Source organism: Hemicordylus capensis, chromosome 5 (assembly GCF_027244095.1).
Source record: "Hemicordylus capensis ecotype Gifberg chromosome 5, rHemCap1.1.pri, whole genome shotgun sequence".
Lineage (NCBI taxonomy): Eukaryota > Metazoa > Chordata > Lepidosauria > Squamata > Cordylidae > Hemicordylus > Hemicordylus capensis.
Genome location: NC_069661.1, coordinates 244,765,626 through 244,779,992, shown reverse-complemented (window position 1 = coordinate 244,779,992; position 14,367 = coordinate 244,765,626). Strand labels below are relative to the sequence as shown.

General features: G+C 48.0%; 1 protein-coding gene across 5 annotated transcripts in view; it reads right to left on the bottom strand.

Annotated features, from left to right (window-relative positions):
• BCAT1 (branched chain amino acid transaminase 1) overlaps positions 1-14,367 on the bottom strand; it is a 109,856-nt gene that overhangs the window by 80,934 nt on the left and 14,555 nt on the right. Inside the window, exon 1 of one of the 5 annotated variants that reach the window (XM_053256395.1) lies at positions 1,526-1,548. The exons of the other annotated variants lie outside the window; for them this stretch is intronic. The gene's annotated coding sequence lies outside the window, so the exon portion shown is untranslated. Of the gene's footprint in view, positions 1-1,525; positions 1,549-14,367 lie in introns of those variants that run through there. 5 annotated transcript variants of the gene reach the window in all.

Genomic DNA, 14,367 nt, shown 5'->3' with positions numbered 1-14,367 from the left:
CTTCTCCAAGGTGGCAGGCAGAAGTCTCTCTCAGCCGTGTCTTGGAGATGCTGCCAGGGAGGGAACTTGGAACCTTCTGCATGCAAGCAGGCAGGTGCTCTTCACAGAGAGGCCCCATCCCCTAAGGGGAATATCTTCCAGTGCTCACACATGTAGTCTCCTGTTCAAATGCAAACCAAGGTGGGTCGGGACAAAGGGAAAAAATCATGCTTGCTACCACAAGACCAGCTCTCCTCCCTCAATGACATGCATACGTTTTTGTAAGCTAAAGATAAGATAAGATCAATAGTGTCACACTCCCTCTGTGAATTCCTAATTAGAAATCATCCATCAGGCCGACCAAGGAAGTCTAAACCCCATAGTTTGAAATGGGTCCAGATAATAATATATTTTGGAGATGCCAGGGAGGGAACTTCCCAGAGTGGGCCCCATCCCCTGAGGGGAATATCTTACAGTGCTCACAATGTCTCTCATTCAAATGCAAACCAGGGCAGACCCTGCTTAGCAAAGGGGACAATTCATGCTTGCTTCCAGAAGTATGGAATTCTAGCAATGCGTGGTACAAACAGGCACCTTAAATGCCTACAACTAATCTCTCAGTGCTCGGATCACAGCATTATTTTCCAAAACGAAACAACTCTTGCATTTGTCTTCCTCATTACTGACCTCTCCTTATTACTGTAGCTTATTGCCCCTGTCACTTCCTTGGGACCTGCAGGAGAGTGGGGGGGCAGGAAGAACTGAATGGCCAAAGAAGCCATCTCCAATCTTCTGAGCCTGAGAACAGTGCCTCTGTGTGTCTCTTTTGTTGACCTGCTGGTCCGTTCTGGCATTAATTCATTTGCTTAACAATCGCATTGTTTGCCAGGGTGGCGGCAAGGGCAAGAACAACAACAGCTATATTAAAGCTGCTATACATCTTGTGTCTTATACACAGCTAATTTCCTCTTTGTGCTACCACTGCTTGCAAATAAACATGCACACTCCCAGCCACCCTACAGCAAGAGGATCTAAATGCTATAAAATGAATAAGAAAATAACACAGACTAAAGGCCTATTCAGACATTATGTTGTTCCTGCATAGGGAGGGGTGTGTGTGTGTGTGTGTGTGTGAGAGAGAGAGAGAGAGAGAGAGAGAGAGAGTGTACCTGCATTCATTTTAAAGGTGAAACTTGTTATAGGTCCCTCAAATGCATGGTACAGATACAAAAGCCCTATTCAGACAATCAAGTTGTTCTTAGGACCAAACAGTGAGAAGCTGGAGGGAAGGCAGAAAACTCATGAGCGGTGTGGCAGCAAGAGGGTTGCCATATTCTGGCTTTCCCGATCCGGGTGCCTAATTTGCATATTATGTAAATTGGCTTGAAAATAATTTTTGAGCAGAATAGTGACTCCACCTTTTGCTCCATAACTCCGCTTCTACAAGGGCTAGAGCTTAGCTTTTTACAAAAGAAAGAAAGAAAGAAAGAAAGAAAGAAAGAAAGAAAGAAAGAAAGAAAGAAAGAAAGCGGAAATCAAGACAAACCTGGGTGGGCTAAGCAATCTGGGTGAGATGTTTAAAATCCAGGTGAAACCCAGAATTTCAGTGGGCACGGCCACTCTAGGTGGTCAGCCCAGTGGCAATCGAGGGGGAGGCAAGCTGGGCACACCAGGTACCCCACAAGGCTCGCACGATGCCTTGGGAAAACCCCAGGCTGCCTGGCTGCTCCTTTCCCCCAGCTCTATGATAAAGATGGCTGCCAGCAGATTGACAGCAACTGCCAGCAGCGTGGAGTTCCCAACGACCATCAAGTGAGGCATGTCATTGTTCTCCTAGCTCACTGGGTTGCCGACCAGGTCTACCCAGGAGAGGAGCAGCAGGATCAGGAGCAATTCTGGGGTTGCAGACGACCAGCCTACCTGGGCTCGGTCCTTTCCTACCCAGGTAGGGCTGGTCGTAAGAATGACCTCATTATGTTGTCCCTGCCTCCAGATGCCTCCACACTCACACATGTGTTTGTGTGAATGACTCCACCTGAATTCATTTTCAATGTGAACCTGGGTACAGGCCCCCTGGAACGCAGGATACAGATAAGAAATGCACTGCTCTACCTGCATTCAGTGTGACCTGTGAATAACTGCACCTGTGCACACTCTATATCAGGCCTGCACAACATAAGGCCTGGGGGTCAGATATGGCCCGCAGTGACTATTTTACTGGCCCTCAGGTATCCTGCAGCAATACAGGAGCTGGAAACTGCATTATAGTGCTATCCTGCGCATACTTTCTCAGAAGTATGCTCCATGGTGTGCCCAGTGAGGCTTACTCCCGTGTAAGCCTACCTAGCATTGCAGACTGAAAGCAACAATTTAGGGAGAGGAGAAGACTTGGCATTTGTTTGGGGCTGACATACACGCTAGGGGCCCCACTCATCGAGCAGTGACAGGACCTATTCTCTGGCCACTATCCTTGGTTAAAACTATGGGTCCATTGACGGGGAATAGATCCACAAGTAACTAATAATATTTTTAAATGTAATGTAATAATGTGCTAGAAATTGACCTCGGCCCCTGCACGCCAAGTTGTGGATGGTTCTGGCCCACCAGGGCATTTGAGTTGTGCAACCCTGCTCTATATAGATCGTATGAGTGTTGAACATAACATGTGGACAGGGCTGAGGATTCTCTGTTACTGGACAGGTCCTTAATCTCAAAAAGGTTATGTAAAATAGATTGCCTTGTTTATAGGCAGTCTATTTTACACCATAGACTGCTTTGTTTTGTCTTGTTTTGTCTGCCTTGTTTTGTCCTTGACAAAAGGAGCCAGCCCCATAATGTAGGAGCCGGACAGTGGACACCTAACAAAATTACCAGACTTCGTGATGGGCAGTGTGAGGAAGGAGAGGGTAAATGGACTTCTCTTTATCCCCTTCACAAGAAACATACTTCCAACATGTATGGGCCTTTATGGGATGTACGGGGATGGGTCTGTAGCTCACTGGCAGAGCGCCAGCTTTGCCTGCAGAAGCTCCCAGGTTCCATCCCTGACATCACCAGGCAGAGCTAAAAGGGACTCCTGCCTCAAAGCTTTGAATACCACAGCCAGTCAGTGTAGACAAGACAGGCTAGAAGGACCAACAGCCTGCCTTGAAATAAGGCAGCTTTCTGTCTTCCTAACTGGTTTGGGAGCAAGCTAGTAGCTTGCGAGAAGCTATGCATCCTCTTTTATGATGTTTCCCCCCTGTAGAAGAGGAATACCACCTCAAATGCATTGGGATCTATTTTTCTAATAAACCATCTGTGCACCGTCCCGGCTTTCTTCTCTAGTTCCTGTTGATGTGGTCCTGTGAGCTTCCTAAAAGCTTGGAGAGCCACAGCCAGTCAGTGTAGAGGCAATACTGACTAGAGGGACCAACAGTCTGGGGTGGTATAAGGCAGCTTCCTATATTCCAACTGAGCACAGAGCTGCCTGGGACAAATATAGATTTTATTTAGCAATCTTACCTCTGAATACCCTAGCCATGGTTAAACTTGTAGGGGCCATGGCTTCCTAGCACCTGGGATTGTCAAGTACTGCAATAAAACAGTGAGGCAATTCACACACTCAAGAACTGTGCTCTACCCAGGTTTGGGAGCTCAACTGTGTGTGCTCCCAATTTTCAGTTGTGTGGAAGCAAGGTAAGAGGAAAACCTGGGTAGAAGAGATTGAGGGTCTCCACAAGAGCAGTATGGACAGCCTTACCGGGCTCTCCCCGCAGATGAGCAGGGAGCTGTGCCTCGGCGGCCGGATCGGCCCCCCCCCCCCACAACTACCGGCTCCGTCACGGAGCCAGTAGGGGTGGCAAGGATCAGGGGACGCCCGGCCCCTGGAACTCCCAGGATGCCCCATGCAAGTGTGTGGGGCATTCTGGGGAGACCCCTGAGGCCGGGAGGCTGCTTGTAGGCTCCCGGTCGGGGAACTACTCGTGTATTGCTACGGTGGCACACAATCAGTATAACGGGGTTAGCGGAACGTTCGCTCCGCTAACCTCGTCTCGGGAGGGGACTTAAGCAGGCTAACCTCTGGAGACTGTGTGGCTCCCATATCCTCAGGAAAGCGGGCTGGACTCCCTTAGCCCGCTCCCCTGCGATCATGGGAACAGCCTCATTGTGTGGAAGCAAAGTAGGAGGAAAAGCTATCCAGGTTCCCCCTCCTACCTTGCTTCCACACAACCAAAAATTGGGAGCACACACAGCTCCCGAACCCGGGTAGAACACAAGTTTTGATTTGTGAATGGCCTCAGTAACTTACAGGCACGGCCCTGCCACACACCATCCATAAAAACGTGCGGGGCAATGCAACATCTTATACCCATGTGTTACTTGCAATAGACCTGTCAGAGGCAGGCGAGGGGGGTAGATTTATGCTCATTCCAGGCTGGGCAGCTCACACAGTGAACGAATCCCTGAAGCATGAACTGAACTCAACAGCTATGCAGAGAGACGTTCTGTGCTAGGCAGGGCTGTCTATTATACCACAATAAAACTTCTATTGCTGTGTGAAGCCATAAACATAGCAAACTATCTGAACTTACGTTGGCAATAACTCAACAGGAAGTTGTTGTTGTTGTTGTTGTTGTTAATAATAATAATAATAATAATAATAATAATAATAATAATTCGATTTCTATACCACCCTTCCAAAAATGGCTCAGGGCAGTTTACAAAGAGAAATAAAACAAATAAGATGGCTCCCTGTCCCCAAAGGGCTCACATTCTAAAAAGAAACATAAGATAGACACCAGCAGCAGTCACTGGAAGTACTGTGCTGGGGCTGGATAGGGCCAGTTACTCTCCCCCTGCTAAATAAAGAGAATCACCACAGTAAAAGGTGCCTCTTTGCCCAGTTAGCAGAGGCCTGCCCAGTTAGAATGAGCCTTGCTTTCTAGCCCTGCCTCAGCCTAAAGAACACCCACACCCACCGTACCCCTGAAAGCAGGGGCATAGCTAGGGGAGAGGGGGCCCGTGTTCATCCCTCTCTCGGGTGGCCCCCCAGAGTGAGGGAGACAATGAAGAAAACAGGGAGGGATGGAGCTGGAGGGCCCTCAGGAGCCGGGGCCCCGTGTTCTTTGAACCCTTTCGTTCAATTATAGCTACGCCCCTGCCTGAAAGGATTTATTTATTTGATTGATTGATTGATATACTGCCCTTCCAAAAATGGCTCAGAGTGGTTTACATCAAGAATCCACTCTGCAGATGCATCTCAGGTCAGAGTGAGCATGAGGGTTTTAAAGCAAGAATGGACTAATGTCAGGCTTATGTGGTCTGTTTTTAAAAAAAAAAAAAAAAAGAATCCCTGCGGCCCACCTGTGTGATTCAGATTTACAAAGCAAGAGCTTCTACTCAGGATCTCTCAATAGTTAAGGCATAACTCGGGAACGGGCCTCCTCCATTGCTGCTTCTGGACTTTGAAATGCTCCCCCTGTTGAAATAAGAGCCTCCCCATCTCTGGCAACTTTTAGAAAGGCACTGAAGACACATTTATTCACCCAGGCTTTTAGGAAGGGGAGCTGGTCTGGCGGTAGCAAGCATGACTTGTCCCCTTAGCTAAGCAGTGTCTGCCCTGCTTGCTTATGAATGGGAGACCACATGTGTGAGCACTGTAAGATATTCCCCTTAGGGGATGGAGCTGCTCTGGGAAGAGCAGAAGGTTTCAAGTTCCTTCCCTGGCATCTCCAAGATAGGACTGAGAGAGACTCCTGCCTGCAACCTTGGAGAAGCTGCTGCCAGTCTGTGTAGAGTCTCTAGACAATACTGACTAACTCATTATTGACTCAGGTCTGACTCAGGATAAGGCAGCTTCCTATGTTCCTATTAGATCTAAGGCTTTAAAACTTTAATGTTGCTTTTAAATGATTTTAAGGTTTAAATGATTTTAATTGTTTAATAGATTTAGTTTGGATGTTAATTGTTAATTGATTTTAATTGTTTTTATTGTAAACTGCCTTGAGCCATTTTTGGAAGGGGAGTATATAAATAAATACATTAATTGATTAATAACAACTCCTCTTCAGTAGTAAGTGAGCACGTCTTCTTGCTTAGGAACCTAAGAAGTGCCTTGTGGGATCAGACTTAGATCCACCTAGTTATGGATTATTTAGCCCTATTCACACATTATGTTCACTACACCTACAGTGTATGTACAGTGTATGCATGTACAGATCTGTACACAGATGCAGTTATTCACACATTACGCTGAATGCACATAGAGCAGAACACTTGTTCAAATCCTGTATTTGACAGGTTCTGTAACCAGGTTCACTTTTAAAATGTAGGTATGTACAGTCATTCACCCAAAAATATATACATGTGTACAGACGTCTATAGTTATTGCAATATAAAACCATATCCACACATTACATTACATACATGTACAGTCTGTGTACAGAGTGTGCATATGCAGATCTGCACACATGCACACTTTCTCACGCACTATGCTGAACAGCAGTGCACTTCCTTTCTGTATCATGCATTTGACAGGGTCTGTACTTGGGCTCACTTTTAAAATGAACACAGGTACAGTGATTCACACAAAAACATGTACTTGAGTACATGCACATAAGGACACTTGAACACATATACAGCGTCATATCTGATTAAGGCTACAACATCGGGCTTCTGTATACAGTGTACACATGTACAGATCTATACACACATATAGTTTTTCACACATTATGTTCAATGCATGTATATACGGGAGTATGCTCCCTATCTGTACCCAGAATGTGAGGGGGAATGTACTCAGGTTCACTTTTCAGATAAATGCACGCATTCAGACTATACACACGTACATGTGTATGCCACCACCAGTAGCATAGCTAGGGCAGTGCTACTGTTCACCCCGCTCCCCAACAGCCCTCCTGGGGTTCTTTTGTGTGCATGTGCCAGCAACACCCCTTTCATGTGCTGTCGTGGCCAGAACGGCTGTACAAGCTCTCCGGAATGCATCCCCAGCTGATGCTTTGTTGCTGGGTGCCTGTTTTTTCCGTGCAAGCCCTCCAGAGCTCATTTCCCATCCGTGCTCGTTGCTGGGTGCATGTTTTGTCCGTTCTCAGAGCTGGAAACCAACATGGCTGAGGAATGTAGAGCTCGTGGTGAGTCAGGCAACCTTCAGGAGTTGGGCAGCTTGGGTTCTTTGAACCTGCCTGCAGTATTATAGTTCTGCCCCTATATGCATGTACAACGTAATGTCTGAACTGTGCTTTTGCAAGAATCCCAGCTACCAGCAGGCACTAGATACTCTGTAAAGTAAAGTAAAGTGTGCCGTCAAGTCGATTTCGACTCCTGGTGCCCACAGAGCCCTGTGGTTTTCTTTGGTAGAATACAGGAGGGGTTTACCATTGCCTTCTCCCGCACAGTATTCTACCTATATCGCTGCTGCCCGATATAGTACCAGCGGGGACTCAAACCGGCAACCTTCTGCTGAAGAGAGTTAGTCAAGTATTTCCCCACTGCATCACTTCAGGTGACACAGATACTCATAGGCCATCAGTTACTAGTCCACTGATGGAGGATTGTCTGCCTTCTGCCTATCGCCTTTTTAAAGGAATGACTTGTCTCCAAAAGTGATAAGCAGGTAAAGACAAAGTGTGCCGTCAAGTTGATTTCGACTCCTGGCACCTACAGAGCCCTGTGGTTTTCTTTGGTAGAATATAGGAGGTACAGGCTCCTATTTGCTTGGATGTCGGATCCTATCTCAGACAGCTTGATTAAAGATGAATAAGGCTATACAAAAGCTAACCTGTGTTGTGGAGTAGAGGTCTCCTAACTTTCTCGAACTACCCAAGTTTCCTCTTACCTACACCTCTACTGCCACAACACTACAGCAGAAATGCCCATCTCCCCTTTGATTCCTGTTAGAATGGCTTGGGAAAAGAGCTAAGTTCTGGAAAAGGAGAAGAGGTCTACTTATTTGCCAAACGAATTAGCAAACAGTTAGCAGCCCCTGCAAACTGAGCAAAGAGGCACCTGTTTAAAGTGGCAATCCTCTTTATTTAGCAAGGGGAGAGCAACTAGCCCTATCCATCCCCAGCACAGCATCCTCCAGTGGCTGTTGCTGGTGTCTCTCATGTTTCTTTTAAAGACTGTGAGCCCTTTGGAGACAGAGAGAGCCATTTTATTCATCCATCCATCCATCCATCCATTCAATTTCTATGTAAACTTTGGGGAAACTACTGTTGAAAAGTGGTATACTTGTCATAATCTGATCCAACCTTCAAACCCTCTTCTCTTTCGAAGATGTTCATTTGGCCAGACAGCCATGCTCCAGGAGGGAAATCAGTTATCTCCTTCCCCTTAGCTGTACTTGTAGGTCCTGGAAAAACTATTTCCTATGGGTCATGGGGCTTTTTGCAAGCTGGAAAAGAAAGGGAGGTTTTTGATCTCGCTCTCTCCCCCTTCCTCAGACAAACGCCACTGCTTCCCTGAAAGAGTAACATGTTGCTTAAAAGGAAGTAAGAGCTGGAGACTGGAGGAGCATGGGCAGTTAGAATAGAGAAGGTGGGGTTTCTTCTTCAGCCTGGATTTTAATGTTTGGTCCCTAGGTGAGTTTGGCAAGTTTTGCTGGCATTTTTATTACACACAGGCCTCGTTTGCACTATCAGTTGAATCTAGATTTAATGTGGGTTACCGATATTAGCATGATTGTATGAAACCACGCAAGGTGGCTTATGGTCCAAGATGAATCAGAGATTCCCAACGTGGCACACTCATGCCGATAACCCACATTAAATCTAGATTCAAATGATTGTGTCAGACAGCATAAACAAATCTGTCTTCCTTCACTGTGGGCTGTGTCGTTTCTATATTTCAATTTGCACCAAATTAAATACAAATGAATGTATTTGGTCTTTCAGTATTGTATTTTTATATCTCCTGGCTACTGGGAATATACATTTTTTGTCTTTTTAGATTGCAAGCCCTTTGTGGACAGAAAAGCACCTTATCCGTTTTCTATGTAAACTGCTTTGAGAACTTTTCTTTTGAAAACTGACATGGGGATATTCTGAATACTAATAATAATTTTACTAGCGCTAATGTGGAAACGAAAAGCTGTTGTAAAGCAGAAGAGAGAGAGAGAGAAATGTGTGACTTATCTCAAGGCATGCCTATAGACAGCTGTGCAGGCTGCAAACCATCAGACAGGAAGCAACCTTTGAAAAAGTAGGTTTTTCTATGCCTCTGTTACAGCAAAAGGGAAGCGATTTAGCCAGGCTGCCCAACTGTCAAGGACGGGTCAAACAGACCAGGGGTGGGATGTGACCACCAGCGTTCCTACACAGAAGAAGGAATTCCAGTAGGTGCAAATGAGCGCACAGGATTGTTGGTGAGAAACTTGCACCTGTCCAAACCTCTACCTACGCACAACACTCAAAAGTAGAGGGGCCTTGTCCTGCCTTTGGATTTGCACACCCTCACCATGAATGGCCTTCCATGAAACCCACTGAGAGATAGTTATTTATTTATTTGTTTGTTTGTTCAGTTTTTAGACCACCCTTACAGAATAGCTCAGGGCAGGTCACAAATATCATAAAACAGTTAAAATCAATCAATGATCGGGAATAAAAAATTTAAAATGCAACAGAACAACTAAAACCTAAAACAATTCAAACCAAGCCCCTGTTGGCGCAGTGGTAAAACTGCCGCCCTGTAACCAGAAGGTTACAAGTTCGATCCTGACCAGGGGCTCAAGGTTGACTCAGCCTTCCATCCTTCCGAGGTTGGTAAAATGAGTACCCAGAATGTTGGGGGCAATATGCTAAAATCATTGTAAACCGCTTAGAGAGCTCCGGCTATAGAGCGGTATATAAATGTAAGTGCTATTGCTATTGCTATTGCTTATAAAAACCCGATACATTAAGAACCCTTTAAAACAATTTAGAAACCCTGGAAGGCCAGGCTGAACAGGTAGGTCTTTAGGGTTCTCCTAAATGCCAATAAAGAATTCAAATGATGGATTTCTGCAGGGAGCACATTCCACAATCTACAGGTGAAACTTGGAAAATTAGAATATCGTGCAAAAGTCCATTAATTTCAGTAATGCAAATTAAAAGGTGAAACTGATATATGAGACAGACGCATTACATGCAAAGCGAGATAAGTCAAGCCTTAATTTGTTATCATTTTGATGATCATGGCGTACAGCTCATGAAAACCCCAAATCCACAATCCCAGAAAATTAGAATATTACATGGAACCTCTGAAAAGTATAAGCATGCATATGTATTCAGTACTTGGTTTGGGCCCCTTTTGCAGCAATTACTGCCTCAATGCGGCGTGGCATGGATGCTATCAGCCTGTGGCACTGATGAGGTATTATGGAAGACCAGGATGCTTCATTAGTGGCCTTCAGCAATTCTGCATTGTTTGGTCTCATGTCTCTCATCCTTCTCTTGGCAATGCCCCATAGATTCTCTATGGGGTCAGGTCAGGCGAGTTTGCTGGCCAATCAAGCACAGTACACTGTATACTTTTCGGAGGTCCGATATTGTTCTATTCTTCAATCCTTGTCTTCTTGGTTCCATGTAATATTCTAATTTTCTGGGATTGTGGATTTGGGGTTTTCATGAGCTGTACGCCATGATAATCACAATTATAACAAATTAAGGCTTGGCTTATCTCGCTTTGCATGTAATGCGTCTGTTTCATATATCAATTCATTTCATATATTTCAAATGTAAGTGCTATGTAAGTGCTATATCAGTTTCACCTTTTAATTTGCATTACTGAAATTAATGGACTTTTGCACGATATTCTAATTTTCTGAGTTTCACCTGTAGGAGCGGCTACAGAGAAGGCCCGCCTCTGGGTCGCCACCAGACGCCAAATTGAGCCCTTTCTCACGATCGAGTGAGAGGCCTTGAGGGTGGGCAGTGAGGAAGGCAGCAGAAGCTTGACTTCTCTGCAGGTGAGCAACGTCAAGTTGCTGGGCACACAAACTGTGTGCCCAGAAAGTCGGCAGCAGCAATGGGCAGCGGGCAGCTACGGGGATCAGGCCATATCATCCCAGCCCCTGGAAATTTCCACAATGAACCATGCAAGTGCTCAGTGCATTGTGGGGATCCCCCGCACAATGGGCAAGTGCCCATCAGTGTTTCAGCACCGGCTAAAAGCAGCCAGCCTTGGCAAACAGTCCATTGAATGGGTTTAAGGGAGCGCTCGCTCCCTTAATCTTGTTTAAAAGCCTGGCTTCTTAGCCGGGTTTGCCGACCAGGCACGTTCACATGGGCAGCCAAGGCCAGGCTTAGATGCCCTAGCCAGGTCTTGGCTGCTCGTGGGAACAGCCTCACTGGGTGCAAATCGGGGCCCCTGCAGACTTTCTTGGGACAAAAGATGGGTCGGACTGAAGAAAATGGGACAGAAACAAAGGGGGAAACTGAGTCAGTGTTAGAAGGGGTGGGATTAGCTTGGGATAGATGTATTTATTATTAGCTAGTATGTGTAAGCCCGTTGTAATAACGGGCTCTAGTGGGGGGGGGGTTTCCCGCTGTCGCCTCACCCGCCTCGGGCGCACTCCTTGGGCCGACACCTCCGCCGCCGCCTCGGGCGCTCTCTCCGCCCGCCGTTTCTTGTGGCGGCCGCCGCCGCCATCGGAGCCAGTCGCCCCGCCACGGCCACCGCCTCCTTGGCCCGCACTCCTTTGGCCAAGGCCGCGGCTCCGCCGCCGCCTCGGCCGCACTCTCCGCCCGCCGCTTCTGCTCCTTCTGGTCTCCCGTGGCGGCGGCCGCCGCCATCGGGGCCAGTCGCCCACCGGCGGCCGGGTCCAACATGGCCGCCCATCTCCGCGCATGCCCAGAATGGGCGAAAAAGACACGGGCGGCACGGACGCACGCCCAAGGCTTTTATGGGTAAGGATAATAATATACGCCATGCTTCAACAAAATAGCTTGCAAAGCGGTTTACACAGAAAAAGATAACAAGGTCATTCACACAATCAAAAATGCTGTTCCACCTGGGTTTGGGAACTGTGTGTGCTCCCAATTTTTGGTTGTATGGAAGCAAGGTAAGAGGAAAACCGGGGTAAAAGTGATTGTGTGGAAGCAAGGTAGGAGGAAAAGTTACTCAGGTTTTCTTCCTACCTTGCTTCCACACAACCAAAAATTGGGAACACACACAGCTCCCAAACCCAGGTAGAACAGAGTTTTTGATTGTGTGAATAACCTCATAAGATGCTTTGGGACATAGAAAAATCATCTGGGATACCAACTGGAATACTGTCTAATGCAGGGCTGCGCAGCTTCAGCCCTCTGGCTGTTTTTGGACTACAGTCCCCATCATCCCCAGCCACAGCGGCCAACAGTGAGGGGTAATGGGAGTTGTGATCCAGCCTCTGCCAAAGTTTTGCAGCTCTGTTCAAATCAAATTTTATTTCAATCAAAGATCAAATACGCAGCCCTGGTCTAATGTAACCCATGCAGGAACCCTAAATTCTCTTTCAAATTTCGCTTTGGAGAAAGAAACATTGGTCTTACCGTGAAGAGTTCTTTCTCCTCTGAAGTAGGAGGTCACAGCTTACAATGGGTTGTCTTCCTCCCCTTGCTCCAGGTAGACAGGAAGTCTCAGGTGTTTGAATAGGTAGGTCCGTCCCCCTTCTCCCAGCATGCCCAGGCGTAGTTCCCCAGTTCCGACTGTCGTGCCTCTTGATTGTACAGTGTGACAATGCTCGTTGGTCATCTTAGTTGTTGAGGAGTTGTTATTGGCATGCACGGGTCAGAGGACAGAACCCTGAGACTTAGGAAGGTTAGGTTAGTCAAAGAGGATGAATGTTAGAACAGTGATCTATCGCTGCAGCTCCCCGGATCCACGGGTGGGCCGCGTGACCTCCTACTTCAGAGGAGAAAGAACTCTTCACGGTAAGACCAATGTTTCTTTCTCCCTCGAAGTAGGAGGTCACAGCTTACAATGGGACCTACCAAAGCAGTCTAGGTACCCGGGAAGGGGAAGTGGATCCCTCTCAGTGGAGCACCACCTGCTGCAGTACAGTTCTCCCAAAGGCTGCCTGCTCCGAGACCAGAGAGTCGATTTTATAATGTTTAAGGAAAGGGGACGCGGATGACCACGTGGCTGCGCGGCAAATCTCCGCTAACGGGGCCTGGGCCGAGAAGGCTGCCGAGGTGGCTGCACTTCGAGTGGAGTGCGCCGTGATGCCCCGAGGTACTTGTATCGACAAGGCCTGATAGGCCGTGGCGATGCATGCCCTCAGCCATCGCGCCAGGGTCGCCTTAGAGGCCCTGTTCCCTAGGGACCCGGCGTGGAAGGACACGAAAAGGGCCTCGGACCGCCTGAAGCCCTTGGTTCTACGGATGTAGCATCGCAGAGCCCTGCGAACGTCCAGAGTGTGCCATTTCTGCTCTAGTGGGTGCTTAGGACTGGGGCAGAAGGATGGCAGGACAAGCGCTTGGGAACGATGAAACACTGAGTTAATTTTGGGGACGAAGGTAGGATCCGTCCTAAGGACCACAGCGTCCGGCTGGAAGGTGCAAAGCTCCTTACGGACCGATAGCGCCCCCAGTTCTGACACCCTGCGTGCCGAGGTTATCGCTGTTAGGAAGAGAACCTTGTACGATAGGTGCCTCAGCGGAATAGATGAAATAGGTTCAAAGGGTGCCTGCGTGAGTGCGTTGAGAACCTTGTTGAGGTTCCAGGAGGGAAAGCGATGAACTGGTGGCGGGGCGATATTGGTAGCGCCTCGTAGGAACCGTGAAAGGTGGGGGTGTAGGGTGGTACCCCCAGCCCTCCTGAGTTTCAGGACCGATGCTAGGGCTGATGCTTGTCGTTTCAGGGTACTGGGCTTCAGGCCCTGGTCCAGACCCGCCTGGAGGAAGGCCAGGACTTGTGGCACCCTGGCCGAGGTAGGGTTGACGCCTTTGCGCCTAGCCCATCTAAGGAAGGCCGCCCAGGTTGTCTGATAAATCCTGTTGGTGCTCTGGCGTCTGGCAGCTAGGATGGTGTCCTGCACTGACCTGGAATATCCTTTTTTGGCTAGCTGCGAGCGCTCAAACTCCAAGCGTGTAGCTGGAGCCACGCTGGGTCCGGATGTAGTACTGGCCCTTGTGACAACAAGTCTCGCCATGCCGGTAGAGGCCACGGGTCTGTCCTCGAGAGGAGAACCAGATCTGCGAACCATGGTCGCCTTGGCCAATGGGGAGCCACAAGGACGAGCTGTGCCCCCCTGTGGCGAAGTCTCGCCACCACCCGGGGTATGAGGCCTATTGGGGGAAAGGCATACAGGAGCCCTGGAGGCCACGGTGCATTTAGTGCGTCGGTTGCCTCCGCGAGGTGATGGTGAAACCTCGTGAAGAAGCGGGGAAGTTTTGCGTTCTCCGGTGATGCAAACAGGTCCACCTGGGG